Source organism: Oncorhynchus mykiss, unplaced genomic scaffold (genome assembly GCF_057628025.1).
Source record: "Oncorhynchus mykiss isolate SJ-2025 unplaced genomic scaffold, ASM5762802v1 scaffold106, whole genome shotgun sequence".
NCBI lineage: Eukaryota > Metazoa > Chordata > Actinopteri > Salmoniformes > Salmonidae > Oncorhynchus > Oncorhynchus mykiss.
Genome location: NW_028322105.1, coordinates 777,501 through 792,500, shown reverse-complemented (window position 1 = coordinate 792,500; position 15,000 = coordinate 777,501). Strand labels below are relative to the sequence as shown.

At 43.7% G+C, this 15,000-nt stretch overlaps 1 protein-coding gene and 1 non-coding gene across 9 annotated transcripts in view; both read left to right on the top strand.

Moving 5' to 3' along the window:
- LOC110499739 (glutamate receptor-interacting protein 1) overlaps positions 1-15,000 on the top strand; it is a 709,091-nt gene that overhangs the window by 109,221 nt on the left and 584,870 nt on the right. The window lies entirely within an intron of this gene.
- trnav-uac (transfer RNA valine (anticodon UAC)) lies at positions 5,435-5,508 on the top strand. The gene has a single exon. It is a non-coding gene; the product is annotated as a tRNA-Val (tRNA).

Sequence of the window (15,000 nt, the reverse complement as noted above, 5' to 3'; positions counted from 1 at the left end):
ATCATGTAGGTTTTAACATGGTGTTTCAGTTCTAGAATCATCATGTAGGTTTTAACATGGTGTTTCAGTTCTAGAATCATCATGTAGGTTTTAACATGGTGTTTCAGTTCTAGAATCATCATGTAGGTTTTAACATGGTATTTCAGTTCTAGAATCATCATGTAGGTTTTAACATGGTGTTTCAGTTCTAGAATCATCATGTAGGTTTTAACATGGTGTTTCAGTTCTAGAATCATCATGTAGGTTTTAACATGGTGTTTCAGTTCTAGAATCATCATGTAGGTTTTACCTAGTGTTTCAGTTCTAGAATCATCATGTAGGTTTTACCTAGTGTTTCAGTTCTAGAATCATCATGTAGGTTTTAACATGGTGTTTCAGTTCTAGAATCATCATGTAGGTTTTAACATGGTGTTTCAGTTCTAGAATCATCATGTAGGTTTTAACATGGTGTTTCAGTTCTAGAATCATCATGTAGGTTTTAACATGGTGTTTCAGTTCTAGAATCATCATGTAGGTTTTAACATGGTGTTTCAGTTCTAGAATCATCATGTAGGTTTTAACATGGTGTTTCAGTTCTAGAATCATCATGTAGGTTTTAACATGGTGTTTCAGTTCTAGAATCATCATGTAGGTTTTAACATGGTGTTTCAGTTCTAGAATCATCATGTAGGTTTTTACCTGGTGTTTCAGTTCTAGAATCATCATGTAGGTTTTAACATGGTGTTTCAGTTCTAGAATCATCATGTAGGTTTTAACATGGTGTTTCAGTTCTAGAATCATCATGTAGGTTTTAACATGGTGTTTCAGTTCTAGAATCATCATGTAGGTTTTAACATGGTGTTTCAGTTCTAGAATCATCATGTAGGTTTTAACATGGTGTTTCAGTTCTAGAATCATCATGTAGGTTTTAACATGGTGTTTCAGTTCTAGAATCATCATGTAGGTTTTAACATGGTGTTTCAGTTCTAGAATCATCATGTAGGTTTTAACATGGTGTTTCAGTTCTAGAATCATCATGTAGGTTTTAACATGGTGTTTCAGTTCTAGAATCATCATGTAGGTTTTTACCTGGTGTTTCAGTTCTAGAATCATCATGTAGGTTTTAACATGGTGTTTCAGTTCTAGAATCATCATGTAGGTTTTAACATGGTGTTTCAGTTCTAGAATCATCATGTAGGTTTTAACATGGTGTTTACATGGTGTTTCAATTCTAGAATCATCATGTAGGTTTTAACATGGTGTTTCAGTTCTAGAATCATCATGTAGGTTCTAACATGGTGTTTCAGTTCTAGAATCATCATGTAGGTTTTTACCTGGTGTTTCAGTTCTAGAATCATCATGTAGGTTTTTACCTGGTGTTTCAGTTCTAGAATCATCATGTAGGTTTTAACATCGTGTTTCAGTTCTAGAATCATCATGTAGGTTTTAACATGGTGTTTCAGTTCTAGAATCATCATGTAGGTTTTTACCTGGTGTTTCAGTTCTAGAATCATCATGTAGGTTTTAACATGGTGTTTCAGTTCTAGAATCATTGTGTTGGTTTTAACATGGTGTTTCAGTTCTAGAATCATCATGTAGGTTTTAACATGGTGTTTCAGTTCTAGAATCATCATGTAAGTTTTAACATGGTGTTTCAGTTCTAGAATCATCATGTAGGTTTTAACATGGTGTTTCAGTTCTAGAATCATCATGTAAGTTTTAACATGGTGTTTCAGTTCTAGAATCATCATATAGGTTTTAAACATGGTGTTTCAGTTCTAGAATCATCATGTAGGTTTTAACACAGTGTTTCAGTTCTAGAATCATCATGTAGGTTTTAACATGGTGTTTCAGTTCTAGAATCATCATGTAGGTTTTAAACATGGTGTTTCAGTTCTAGAATCATCATGTAGGTTTTAAACATGGTGTTTCAGTTCTAGAATCATCATGTAGGTTTTAAACATGGTGTTTCAGTTCTAGAATCATCATGTAGGTTTTAACATGGTGTTTCAGTTCTAGAATTATCATGTAGGTTTTAACATGGTGTTTCAGTTCTGGAATCATCATGTAGGTTTTAACATGGTGTTTCAGTTCTAGAATCATCATGTAGGTTTTAACATGGTGTTTCAGTTCTAGAATCATCATGTAGGTTTTAACATGGTGTTTCAGTTCTAGAATCATCATGTAGGTTTTTACCTGGTGTTTCAGTTCTAGAATCATCATGTAGGTTTTAACATGGTGTTTCAGTTCTAGAATCATCATGTAGGTTTTAACATGGTGTTTCAGTTCTAGAATCATCATGTAGGTTTTAACATGGTGTTTCAGTTCTAGAATCATCATGTAGGTTTTAACATGGTGTTTCAGTTCTAGAATCATCATGTAGGTTTTAACATGGTGTTTCAGTTCTAGAATCATCATGTAGGTTTTAACATGGTGTTTCAGTTCTAGAATCATCATGTAGGTTTTAACATGGTGTTTCAGTTCTAGAATCATCATGTAGGTTTTAACATGGTGTTTCAGTTCTAGAATCATCATGTAGGTTTTAACATGGTGTTTCAGTTCTAGAATCATCATGTAGGTTTTTACCTGGTGTTTCAGTTCTATAATCATCATGTAGGTTTTAACATGGTGTTTCAGTTCTAGAATCATCATGTAGGTTTTAACATGGTGTTTCAGTTCTAGAATCATCATGTAGGTTTTAACATGGTGTTTACATGGTGTTTCAATTCTAGAATCATCATGTAGGTTTTAACATGGTGTTTCAGTTCTAGAATCATCATGTAGGTTCTAACATGGTGTTTCAGTTCTAGAATCATCATGTAGGTTTTTACCTGGTGTTTCAGTTCTAGAATCATCATGTAGGTTTTTACCTGGTGTTTCAGTTCTAGAATCATCATGTAGGTTTTAACATCGTGTTTCAGTTCTAGAATCATCATGTAGGTTTTAACATGGTGTTTCAGTTCTAGAATCATCATGTAGGTTTTTACCTGGTGTTTCAGTTCTAGAATCATCATGTAGGTTTTAACATGGTGTTTCAGTTCTAGAATCATTGTGTTGGTTTTAACATGGTGTTTCAGTTCTAGAATCATCATGTAGGTTTTAACATGGTGTTTCAGTTCTAGAATCATCATGTAAGTTTTAACATGGTGTTTCAGTTCTAGAATCATCATGTAGGTTTTAACATGGTGTTTCAGTTCTAGAATCATCATGTAAGTTTTAACATGGTGTTTCAGTTCTAGAATCATCATGTAGGTTTTAACATGGTGTTTCAGTTCTAGAATCATCATGTAAGTTTTAACATGGTGTTTCAGTTCTAGAATCATCATATAGGTTTTAAACATGGTGTTTCAGTTCTAGAATCATCATGTAGGTTTTAACACAGTGTTTCAGTTCTAGAATCATCATGTAGGTTTTAACATGGTGTTTCAGTTCTAGAATCATCATGTAGGTTTTAAACATGGTGTTTCAGTTCTAGAATCATCATGTAGGTTTTAAACATGGTGTTTCAGTTCTAGAATCATCATGTAGGTTTTAAACATGGTGTTTCAGTTCTAGAATCATCATGTAGGTTTTAACATGGTGTTTCAGTTCTAGAATTATCATGTAGGTTTTAACATGGTGTTTCAGTTCTGGAATCATCATGTAGGTTTTAACATGGTGTTTCAGTTCTAGAATCATCATGTAGGTTTTAACATGGTGTTTCAGTTCTAGAATCATCATATAGGTTTTAACATGGTGTTTCAGTTCTAGAATCATCATGTAGGTTTTTACATGGTGTTTCAGTTCTAGAATCATCATGTAGGTTTTTAACATGGTGTTTCAGTTCTAGAATCATCATGTAGGTTTTAACATGGTGTTTCAGTTCTAGAATCATCATGTAGGTTTTAAACATGGTGTTTCAGTTCTAGAATCATCATGTAGGTTTTAACATGGTGTTTCAGTTCTAGAATCATCATGTAGGTTTTAACATGGTGTTTCAGTTCTAGAATCATCATGTAGGTTTTCTTCTGGCCCCATGTCAGAGTTTGAAAGGGCATTCCAGAGGCTTTGCTTAATCGTATTGCTGGAATTTGTTCATTTTTTATCATCAACACGTTGACTGAATTTATATAAACCTCTGGAATGAAGCATTTCTTTTCCTCTGACTGAGATGATAGTTAAGTTCAGATAGCCCTGCAATCCCTCAAACGGCATCTTCACACATCCCCCACATCGTCGCTTCCACTTTCTACAGCTTTTTGTCATTGTGTGTGTGTGTGATACTAAGGAGATGAATACACCAGATGGCTTCCCTTTCACTGAATAAATTATAATCATACAAAGTGGAGATAGCCCGCTTATAATTTTCTGAAGGACTCCGTTGCTCTTTCTGGGAAATAAATGATCTAATCTAACATATAAGCATTTCAGAAGCTTATGTATATTATCTCCTCTCGCTATTTAGTGAACCATGAAGATTGACTGAAAGTTTGAGGTTGACAGAAAGGCTCCTTCTCTAGCAGGAACGTGGACCACCTGGTCCCGGGCAGGAGAGAGGAGGCTCCTTTAGCAGGTACATGGACAACCTGGTCCCTAGCAGGAGAGAGGAGTCTCCTTTAGCAGGTACATGGACAACCTGGTCCCTAGCAGGAGAGAGGAGTCTCCTTTAGCAGGTACATGGACAACCTGGTCCCTAGCAGGAGAGAGGAGTCTCCTTTAGCAGGTACATGGACCACCTGGTCCCTAGCAGGAGAGAGGAGTCTCCTTTAGCAGGTACATGGACAACCTGGTCCCTAGCAGGAGAGAGGAGTCTCCTTTAGCAGGTACATGGACAACCCGGTCCCTAGCAGGAGAGAGGAGTCTCCTTTAGCAGGTACATGGACCACCTGGTCCCTAGCAGGAGAGAGGAGTCTCCTTTAGCAGGTACATGGACAACCTGGTCTCTAGCAGGAGAGAGGAGTCTCCTTTAGCAGGTACATGGACAACCTGGTCCCTAGCAGGAGAGAGGAGTCTCCTTTAGCAGGTACATGGACAACCTGGTCCCTAGCAGGAGAGAGGAGTCTCCTTTAGCAGGTACATGGACAACCTGGTCCCTAGCAGGAGAGAGGAGTCTCCTTTAGCAGGTACATGGACAACCTGGTCTCTAGCAGGAGAGAGGAGTCTCCTTTAGCAGGTACATGGACAACCTGGTCTCTAGCAGGAGAGAGGAGTCTCCTTTAGCAGGTACATGGACAACCTGGTCCCTAGCAGGAGAGAGGAGTCTCCTTTAGCAGGTACATGGACAGCCTGGTCCCTAGCAGGAGAGAGGAGTCTCCTTTAGCAGGAACATGGACATCCTGGTCCCTAGCAGGAGAGAGGAGTCTCCTTTAGCAGGAACATGGACAACCTGGTCCCTAGCAGGAGAGAGGAGTCTCCTTTAGCAGGTACTACAAGCTCTGATGTTTGATGTTAATCCATGTTTTATCATTATAATTAGTCCCTTGTAGCTCAGTTGGTAGAGCATGGTGCTTACAACACCAGGGTTGGGGGGTTCGATTCCCCTCAGGGGGACCAGTATTACAATGTCTCTCTGGATAAGAGCATCTGTTGAAGGACAGAAATGCAATAAAAAAAACAATTTCTGATCATTGAAAGGTCTATGAATCTACCACTCCACCACTCTCTCCCTCCACCCCTCCACCACTCTCTCCCTCCACCACTCTCTCCCTCTATCCCCTCCTCCACTCTCTCCCTCCACCACTCTGATCATTGAAAGGTCTATGAATCACTCTCTCCACCACTCTCTCCCTCTATCCCCTCCACCACTCTCTCCCTCCTCCACCACTCTCTCTCTCCACCCCTCCACCTCTCTCACTCCACCACTCTCTCGCTCCACCCCCTCCACCACTCTCTCCCTCCACCACTCTCTCTCTCTCTCCACCACTCTCTCGCTCCACCCCCTCCACCACTCTCTCCCTCCAGAAGAGACTTCTCTATTCCTTCACGTGGCCCAGGTTCAATTCAAGTGCAAATTTAGTGACAGTACGTCAATGTCCCAAATAGCGCCCTTTTTCCTTTATAGTGCACTACGTTTGACCAGGACCATAGGGGCCCTACATAGGGAGGGTACTATATAGGACACACCGACGCTGTCTGCTGTATGCAGATGGGGAGTTGTTTTAAAAAAATCTCTAAATCTGCCTTCTCTGATGCGGCAAGGTACAGTAATGAGAAGAAATTAGTCCAACTTGTGCGTGTGCATATGTCTGTGTCTGTGTGTGTGTGTGTGTGTGTGTGTGTGTGTGTGTCTGTGTGTGTGAATGTGTGTCTGTGCATATGTCTGTGTCTGTGTCTGTGTGTGTGTGTGTGTGTGTGTGTGTGTCTGTGTGTCTGTGCATATGTCTGTGTCTGTGTCTGTGTGTGTGTGTGTGTCTGTGTGTCTGTGTGTCTGTGCATATGTCTGTGTCTGTGTCTGTGTCTGTGTGTGTGTGTGTGTCTCTGTGTCTGTGTGTCTGTGCATATGTCTGTGTGTGTGTGTGTGTGTGTGTGTGTGTGTGTGTGTGTGTGTGTGTGTCTGTGTGTGTGAATGTGTGTGTGTGTGTCTGTGTGTGTGAATGTGTGTGTGTGTGTCTGTGTGTGTGTGTGTGCGTGCGTATGTGCGTGCGTGTGTGTGCGTGTGCCTGCCTGCTGTAGTACCATCCCTGCAAGTCTCCACTGTTGTGACAGATAGTCATTATACTCCAGCTGAACATGTTATAGAATAGTTACGTAATAGTTACCTTTTTACAAAAGGACTTCCTGTTCTGCTCCAAGGTCTAGTTCCTCTGGTGAGGTCACAGTCACACAGGACTTCCTGTTCTGCTCCAAGGTCTAGTTCCTCTGGTGAGGTCACAGTCACACAGGACTTCCTGTTCTGCTCCAAGGTCTAGTTCCTCTGGTGAGGTCATAGTCACACAGGACTTCCTGTTCTGCTCCAAGGTCTAGTTCCTCTGGTGAGGTCACAGTCACACAGGACTTCCTGTTCTGCTCCAAGGTCTAGTTCCTCTGATGAGGTCATAGTCACACAGGACTTCCTGTTCTGCTCCAAGGTCTAGTTCCTCTGGTGAGGTCACAGTCACACAGGACTTCCTGTTCTGCTCCAAGGTCTAGTTCCTCGGATGAGGTCACAGTCACACAGAACTTCCTGTTCTGCTCCGAGGTCTAGTTCCTCGGATGAGGTCACAGTCACACAGGACTTCCTGTTCTGCTCCAAGGTCTAGTTCCTCTGATGAGGTCATAGTCACACAGGACTTCCTGTTCTGCTCCAAGGTCTAGTTCCTCTGATGAGGTCACAGTCACACAGGAACAAGAGGAAAAGAGGAAGCACCCGGAGAAAGGGGAAGTTGTGGAACGGAGATGGGCAGAGAGAGGCTCTCTAGTCGGAGGTGTGGGAGAGTTTCCTCGAGGGCAGAGAGCCAATAAGGAAACAGTGTGACTGACTGATGGGTTGTGCCCTAAATGAAGGTCCCGATGTGTTTGTCCCTGACTGATGCAGAATATAGTGGTGATTGGTCGTGTTAAAATCAACATTTTTGTAAAGCTTAAGTGTTTGTCTTGTTCTCCCTCTCTGATCCAGGTAGTGTTTGTCTTGTTCTCCCTGTCTGATCCAGGTAGTGTTTGTCTTGTTCTCCCTGTCTGATCCAGGTAGTGTTTGTCTTGTTCTCCCTGTCTGATCCAGGTAGTGTTTGTCTTGTTCTCCCTGTCTGATCCAGGTAGTGTTTGTCTTGTTCTCCCTGTCTGATCCAGGTAGTGCTTGTCTTGTTCTCCCTGTCTGATCCAGGTAGTGTTTGTCTTGTTCTCACTGTCTGATCCAGGTAGTGTTTGTCTTGTTATCCCTGTCTGATCCAGGTAGTGTTTGTCTTGTTCTCCCTGTCTGATCCAGGTGGTGTTTGTCTTGTTCTCCCTGTTGATCCAGGTAGTGTTTGTCTTGTTCTCACTGTCTGATCCAGGTAGTGTTTGTCTTGTTATCCCTGTCTGATCCAGGTAGTGTTTGTCTTGTTCTCCCTGTCTGATCCAGGTGGTGTTTGTCTTGTTCTCCCTGTTGATCCAGGTAGTGTTTGTCTTGTTCTCCCTCTCTGATCCAGGTAGTGTTTGTCTTGTTCTCCCTGTCTGATCCAGGTAGTGTTTGTCTTGTTCTCCCTTTCTGATCCAGGTAGTGTTTGTCTTGTTCTCCCTGTCTGATCCAGGTAGTGTTTGTCTTGTTCTCCCTGTCTGATCCAGGTAGTGTTTGTCTTGTTCTCCCTGTCTGATCCAGGTAGTGTTTGTCTTGTTCTCCCTGTCTGATCCAGGTAGTGTTTGTCTTGTTCTCCCTGTCTGATCCAGGTAGTGTTTGTCTTGTTCTATCAGGTAGTGCTATCTCTTCAGATTATAGCTAGATCACCTCAGTTTTAGTGCTATCTCTTCAGATTGTAGCTAGATCACCTCAATTTTAGTGCTATCTCTTCAGATTGTAGCTAGATCACCTCAATTTTAGTGCTATATCTCTTCAGATTATAGCTAGATCACCTCAATTTTAGTGCTATATCTCTTCAGATTATAGCTAGATCACCTCAGTTTTAGTGCTATATCTCTTCAGATTATAGCTAGACCTCCTCACCTTTAGTTATATCCATCATCTGTGGCTGTTTCCCCCATTCAGATGACTGGAGGAGAGACAGACACAGCTGTGTTTAATGTGTGTTCCAGGGGGTTAAGACGTTAACCTCACATAAAAGGAAGAGGCAGCGCTTTAGATTAGCTGTGTGTACCCTTCACTCTCTGCATTTCAATTCAAACGGAGCGTTTTTCATTGGTTGGTCCAAGCCCTCAGGTAATGCAAATATTGTTAACCATATTTTACTGGTTTGCCTGCTTTTGAATAGACTGAATAATAATGCTTCTAACACATGAACGACATCCGCTCATTTATTATTACACACCTGACCTCACCTAGACCCGTTCAGGTTCCACCTCACCTAGACCCTCTCCTTTCAGGTCCCACCTCACCTAGACCCTTTCAGGTTCCACCTCACCTAGACCCTTTCAGGTTCCACCTCACCTAGACCCTTTCAGGTTCCACCTCAGCTAGACCCTCTCCTTTCAGGTTCCACCTCACCTATACCCTTTCAGGTTCCACCTCACCTAGACCCTCTCCTTTCAGGTCCCACCTCACCTAGACCCTTTCAGGTTCCACCTCACCTAGACCCTTTCAGGTTCCACCTCACCTAGACCCGTTCAGGTTCCACCTCACCTAGACCCTCTCCTTTCAGGTTCCACCTCACCTAGACCCTTTCAGGTTCCACCTCACCTAGACCCTTTCAGGTTCCACCTCACCTAGACCCTTTCAGGTTCCACCTCAGCTAGACCCTCTCCTTTCAGGTTCCACCTCAGCTAGACCCTCTCCTTTCAGGTTCCACCTCACCTAGACCCTCTCCTTTCAGGTTCCACCTCACCTAGACCCTCTCTTTCAGGTTCCACCTCATCTAGATCCTCTCCTTTCAGGTTCCACCTCACCTAGACCCTCTTCTTTCAGGTCCCACCTCACCTAGACCCTCTCCTTTCAGGTCCCACCTCACCTAGACCCTCTCCTTTCAGGTTCCACCTCACCTAGACCCTCTCTTTTCAGGTTCCACCTCATCTAGATCCTCTCCTTTCAGGTTCCACCTCACCTAGACCCTCTTCTTTCAGGTCCCACCTCACCTAGACCCTCTCCTTTCAGGATAATTATTCTACATGTTTTCTGTCAGGTTTGATGTTGCAAGACAGAATATTATGCCTGTGACGACTGAGATTAATAGGCTTGTGGTCACGCGTCTATTTTTATCAACGATGACAAATTCATCTTGTTGTTGACATTACTTTCTCCTAGCCGGAGGCTGCTGGGTGGTTTTGATGGAGGCTGCTGGGTGGTTTTGATGGAGGCTGCTGGGTAGTTTTGATGGAGGCTGCTGGGTAGTTTTGATGGAGGCTGCTGGGTAGTTTTGATGGAGACTGCTGGGTGGTTTTGATGGAGGCTACTGGGTAGTTTTGATGGAGGCTGCTGGGTAGTTTTGATGGAGGCTGCTGGGTAGTTTTGATGGAGACTGCTGGGTGGTTTTGATGGAGGCTGCTGGGTAGTTTTGATGGAGGCTGCTGGGTAGTTTTGATGGAGACTGCTGGGTGGTTTGATGGAGGCTGCTGGGTGGTTTTGATGGAGGCTGCTGGGTAGTTTGATGGAGGCTGCTGGGTGGATTTGATGGAGGCTGCTGAGTAATTCTGATGGAGGCTGCTGGGTAATTCTGATGGAGGCTGCTGCGTGGTTTTGATGGAGGCTACTGGGTAGTTTTGATGGAGACTGCTGGGTGGATTTGATGGAGGCTGCTGAGTAATTCTGATGGAGGCTGCTGCGTAATTCTGATGGAGGCTGCTGGGTGGTTTTGATGGAGGCTGCTGGGTAATTCTAATGGAGGCTGCTGGGTAATTCTGATGGAGGCTGCTGGGTAATTCTGATGGAGGCTGCTGGGTGGTTTTGATGGAGGCTGCTGGGTAATTCTGATGGAGGCTGCTGGGTAATTCTGATGGAGGCTGCTGGGTAATTCTGATGGAGGCTGCTGGGTAATTCTGATGGAGGCTGCTGGGTAATACTGAAGGAGGCTGCTGGGTGGTTTTGATGGAGGCTGCTGGGTAGTTTTGATGGAGGCTGCTGGGTAGTTTTGATTGAGGCTGCTGGGTAGTTTTGATGGAGGCTGGGTGGTTCTTCCCCTACCTGTCCTCTCTCACTCCCTCCTCTTCTTGACGTTCCGTTTGGATAGCTATCTCCCATCAGGCTACTAGTCTAGTGGCCTTATTTGAATAGGTGGACTTTCTATAAGCCTGTAGAATGGAGGGAGGGAGGGATAGTTATTTAAGCCTGTAGAATGGAGGGATGGATAGTTCTTTAAGCCTGTAGAATGGAGGGAGGGATAGTTCTTTAAGCCTGTAGAATGGAGGGAGGGATAGTTCTTTAAGCCTGTAGAATGGAGGGAGGGATAGTTCTTTAAGCCTGTAGAATGGAGGGAGGGATAGTTCTTTAAGCCTGTAGAATAGAGGGATGGATAGTTCTTTAAGCCTGTAGAATAGAGGGAGGGATAGTTCTTGAAGCCTGTAGAATGGAGGGAGGGAGGGATAGTTATTTAAGCCTGTAGAATGGAGGGAGGGATAGTTCTTTAAGCCTGTAGAATGGAGGAAGGGATAGTTCTTTAAGCCTGTAGAATAGAGGGATGGATAGTTCTTTAAGCCTGTAGAATAGAGGGAGGGATAGTTCTTGAAGCCTGTAGAATGGAGGGAGGGAGGGATAGTTATTTAAGCCTGTAGAATGGAGGGAGGGATAGTTCTTGAAGCCTGTAGAATGGAGGGAGGGATAGTTCTTTAAGCCTGTAGAATGGAGGAAGGGATAGTTCTTTAAGCCTGTAGAATAGAGGGATGGATAGTTCTTTAAGCCTGTAGAATGGAGGGAGGGATAGTTCTTGAAGCCTGTAGAATGGAGGGAGGGAGGGATAGTTATTTAAGCCTGTAGAATGGAGGGAGGGATAGTTCTTTAAGCCTGTAGAATAGAGGGAGGGATAGTTCTTTAAGCCTGTAGAATGGAGGGAGGGATAGTTCTTTAAGCCTGTAGAATAGAGGGATGGATAGTTCTTTAAGCCTGTAGAATAGAGGGAGGGATAGTTCTTGAAGCCTGTAGAATGGAGGGAGGGAGGGATAGATAGTTATTTAAGCCTGTAGAATGGAGGGAGGGAGGGATAGATAGTTATTTAAGCCTGTAGAATGGAGGGAGGGAGGGATAGATAGTTCTTTAAGCCTGTAGAATGGAGGGAGGAAGGGATAGTTCTTTAAGCCTGTAGAATGGAGGAAGGGATAGTTCTTTAAGCCTGTAGAATAGAGGGAGGGATAGTTCTTTAAGCCTGTAGAATAGAGGGAGGGATAGTTCTTTAAGCCTGTAGAATGGAGGGATGGATAGTTCTTTAAGCCTGTAGAATGGAGGGATGGATAGTTCTTTAAGCCTGTAGAATGGAGGGAGGGATAGTTCTTTAAGCCTGTAGAATGGAGGAAGGGATAGTTCTTTAAGCCTGTAGAATAGAGGGAGGGATAGTTCTTTAAGCCTGTAGAATAGAGGGAGGGATAGTTCTTTAAGCCTGTAGAATGGAGGGAGGGATGGATAGTTCTTTAAGCCTGTAGAATGGAGGGATGGATAGTTCTTTAAGCCTGTAGAATGGAGGGAGGGATAGTTCTTTAAGCCTGTAGAATGGAGGGAGGGATAGTTCTTTAAGCCTGTAGAATGGAGGGAGGGATAGTTCTTTAAGCCTGTAGAATGGAGGGAGGGAGGGATAGTTCTTTAAGCCTGTAGAATGGAGGGAGGGATAGTTCTTTAAGCCTGTAGAATGGAGGGAGGGAGGGATAGTTCTTTAAGCCTGTAGAATAGAGGGAGGGAGGGATAGTTCTTTAAGCCTGTAGAATAGATGGAGGGAGGGATAGTTCTTTAAGCCTGTAGAATAGAGGGAGGGAGGGATAGTTCTTTAAGCCTGTAGAATGGATGGAGGGATAGTTCTTTAAGCCTGTAGAATGGAGGGAGGGAGGGATAGTTCTTTAAGCCTGTAGAATGGAGGGAGGGATAGTTCTTTAAGCCTGTAGAATGGAGGGATGGAGGGATAGTTCTTTAAGCCTGTAGAATGGAGGGAGGGAGGGATAGTTCTTTAAGCCTGTAGAATAGAGGGAGGGAGGGATAGTTCTTTAAGCCTGTAGAATGGATGGAGGGAGGGATAGTTCTTTAAGCCTGTAGAATGGAGGGAGGGATGGATAGTTCTTTAAGCCTGTAGAATGGAGGGAGGGAGGGAGGGATGGAGGGATAGTTCTTTAAGCCTGTAGAATGGAGGGAGGGAGGGATAGTTCTTTAAGCCTGTAGAATAGAGGGAGGGAGGGATAGTTCTTTAAGCCTGTAGAATGGATGGAGGGAGGGATAGTTCTTTAAGCCTGTAGAATGGAGGGAGGGATAGTTATTTAAGCCTGTAGAATGGAGGGAGGGATAGTTCTTTAAGCCTGTAGAATGGAGGGATGGAGGGATAGTTCTTTAAGCCTGTAGAATGGAGGGAGGGATGGATAGTTCTTTAAGCCTGTAGAATGGAGGGAGGGAGGGAGGGATGGAGGGATAGTTCTTTAAGCCTGTAGAATGGAGGGAGGGAGGGATAGTTCTTTAAGCCTGTAGAATAGAGGGAGGGAGGGATAGTTCTTTAAGCCTGTAGAATGGATGGAGGGAGGGATAGTTCTTTAAGCCTGTAGAATGGAGGGATGGATAGTTCTTTAAGCCTGTAGAATGGAGGGAGGGATAGTTCTTTAAGCCTGTAGAATGGAGGGAGGGATAGTTCTTTAAGCCTGTAGAATAGAGGGAGGGAGGGATAGTTCTTTAAGCCTGTAGAATGGAGGGAGGGAGGGATAGTTCTTTAAGCCTGTAGAATAGAGGGAGGGAGGGATAGTTCTTTAAGCCTGTAGAATAGATGGAGGGAGGGATAGTTCTTTAAGCCTGTAGAATAGAGGGAGGGAGGGATAGTTCTTTAAGCCTGTAGAATGGATGGAGGGATAGTTCTTTAAGCCTGTAGAATGGAGGGAGGGAGGGATAGTTCTTTAAGCCTGTAGAATGGATGGATGGATAGTTCTTTAAGCCTGTAGAATGGAGGGAGGGAGGGATAGTTCTTTAAGCCTGTAGAATGGAGGGAGGGAGGGATAGTTCTTTAAGCCTGTAGAATAGAGGGAGGGAGGGATAGTTCTTTAAGCCTGTAGAATGGATGGAGGGAGGGATAGTTCTTTAAGCCTGTAGAATGGAGGGAGGGATAGTTATTTAAGCCTGTAGAATGGAGGGAGGGATAGTTCTTTAAGCCTGTAGAATGGAGGGAGGGATAGTTATTTAAGCCTGTAGAATAGAGGGAGGGAGGGGTAGTTCTTTAAGCCTGTAGAATGGAGGGAGGGGTAGTTCTTTAAGCCTGTAGAATGGAGGGAGGGATAGTTATTTAAGCCTGTAGAATAGAGGGAGGGAGGGGTAGTTCTTTAAGCCTGTAGAATGGAGGGAGGGATAGTTCTTTAAGCCTGTAGAATGGAGGGAGGGATAGTTATTTAAGCCTGTAGAATAGAGGGAGGGAGGGGTAGTTCTTTAAGCCTGTAGAATGGAGGGAGGGATAGTTCTTTAAGCCTGTAGAATGGAGGGAGGGATAGTTCTTTAAGCCTGTAGAATAGAGGGAGGGATAGTTATTTAAGCCTGTAGAATGGAGGGAGGGATAGTTCTTTAAGCCTGTAGAATAGAGGGAGGGATAGTTCTTTAAGCCTGTAGAATGGAGGGAGGGAGGGATAGTTATTTAAGCCTGTAGAATAGAGGGAGGGATAGTTCTTTAAGCCTGTAGAATGGAGGGAGGGATAGTTCTTTAAGCCTGTAGAATAGAGGGAGGGATAGTTCTTTAAGCCTGTAGAATGGAGGGAGGGAGGGATAGTTATTTAAGCCTGTAGAATGGAGGGAGGGATAGTTCTTTAAGCCTGTAGAATGGAGGGAGGGATAGTTCTTTAAGCCTGTAGAATGGAGGGAGGGATAGTTCTTTAAGCCTGTAGAATGGAGGGAGGGAGGGATAGTTATTTAAGCCTGTAGAATGGAGGGAGGGAGGGGTAGTTATTTAAGCCTGTAGAATGGAGGGAGGGAGGGATAGTTCTTTAAGCCTGTAGAATGGAGGGAGGGAGGGATAGTTCTTTAAGCCTGTAGAATGGAGGGAGGGATAGTTCTTTAAGCCTGTAGAATGGAGGGAGGGATGGATAGTTATTTAAGCCTGTAGAATGGAGGGAGGGATAGTTCTTTAAGCCTGTAGAATGGAGGGAGGGATAGTTCTTTAAGCCTGTAGAATGGAGGGAGGGATGGAGGGATAGTTCTTTAAGCCTGTAGAATGGAGGGAGGGATGGAGGGATAGTTCTTTAAGCCTGTAGAATGGAGGGAGGGATGGAGGGATAGTTCTTTAAGCCTGTAGAATGGAGGGAGGGATGGAGGGATAGTTCTTTAAG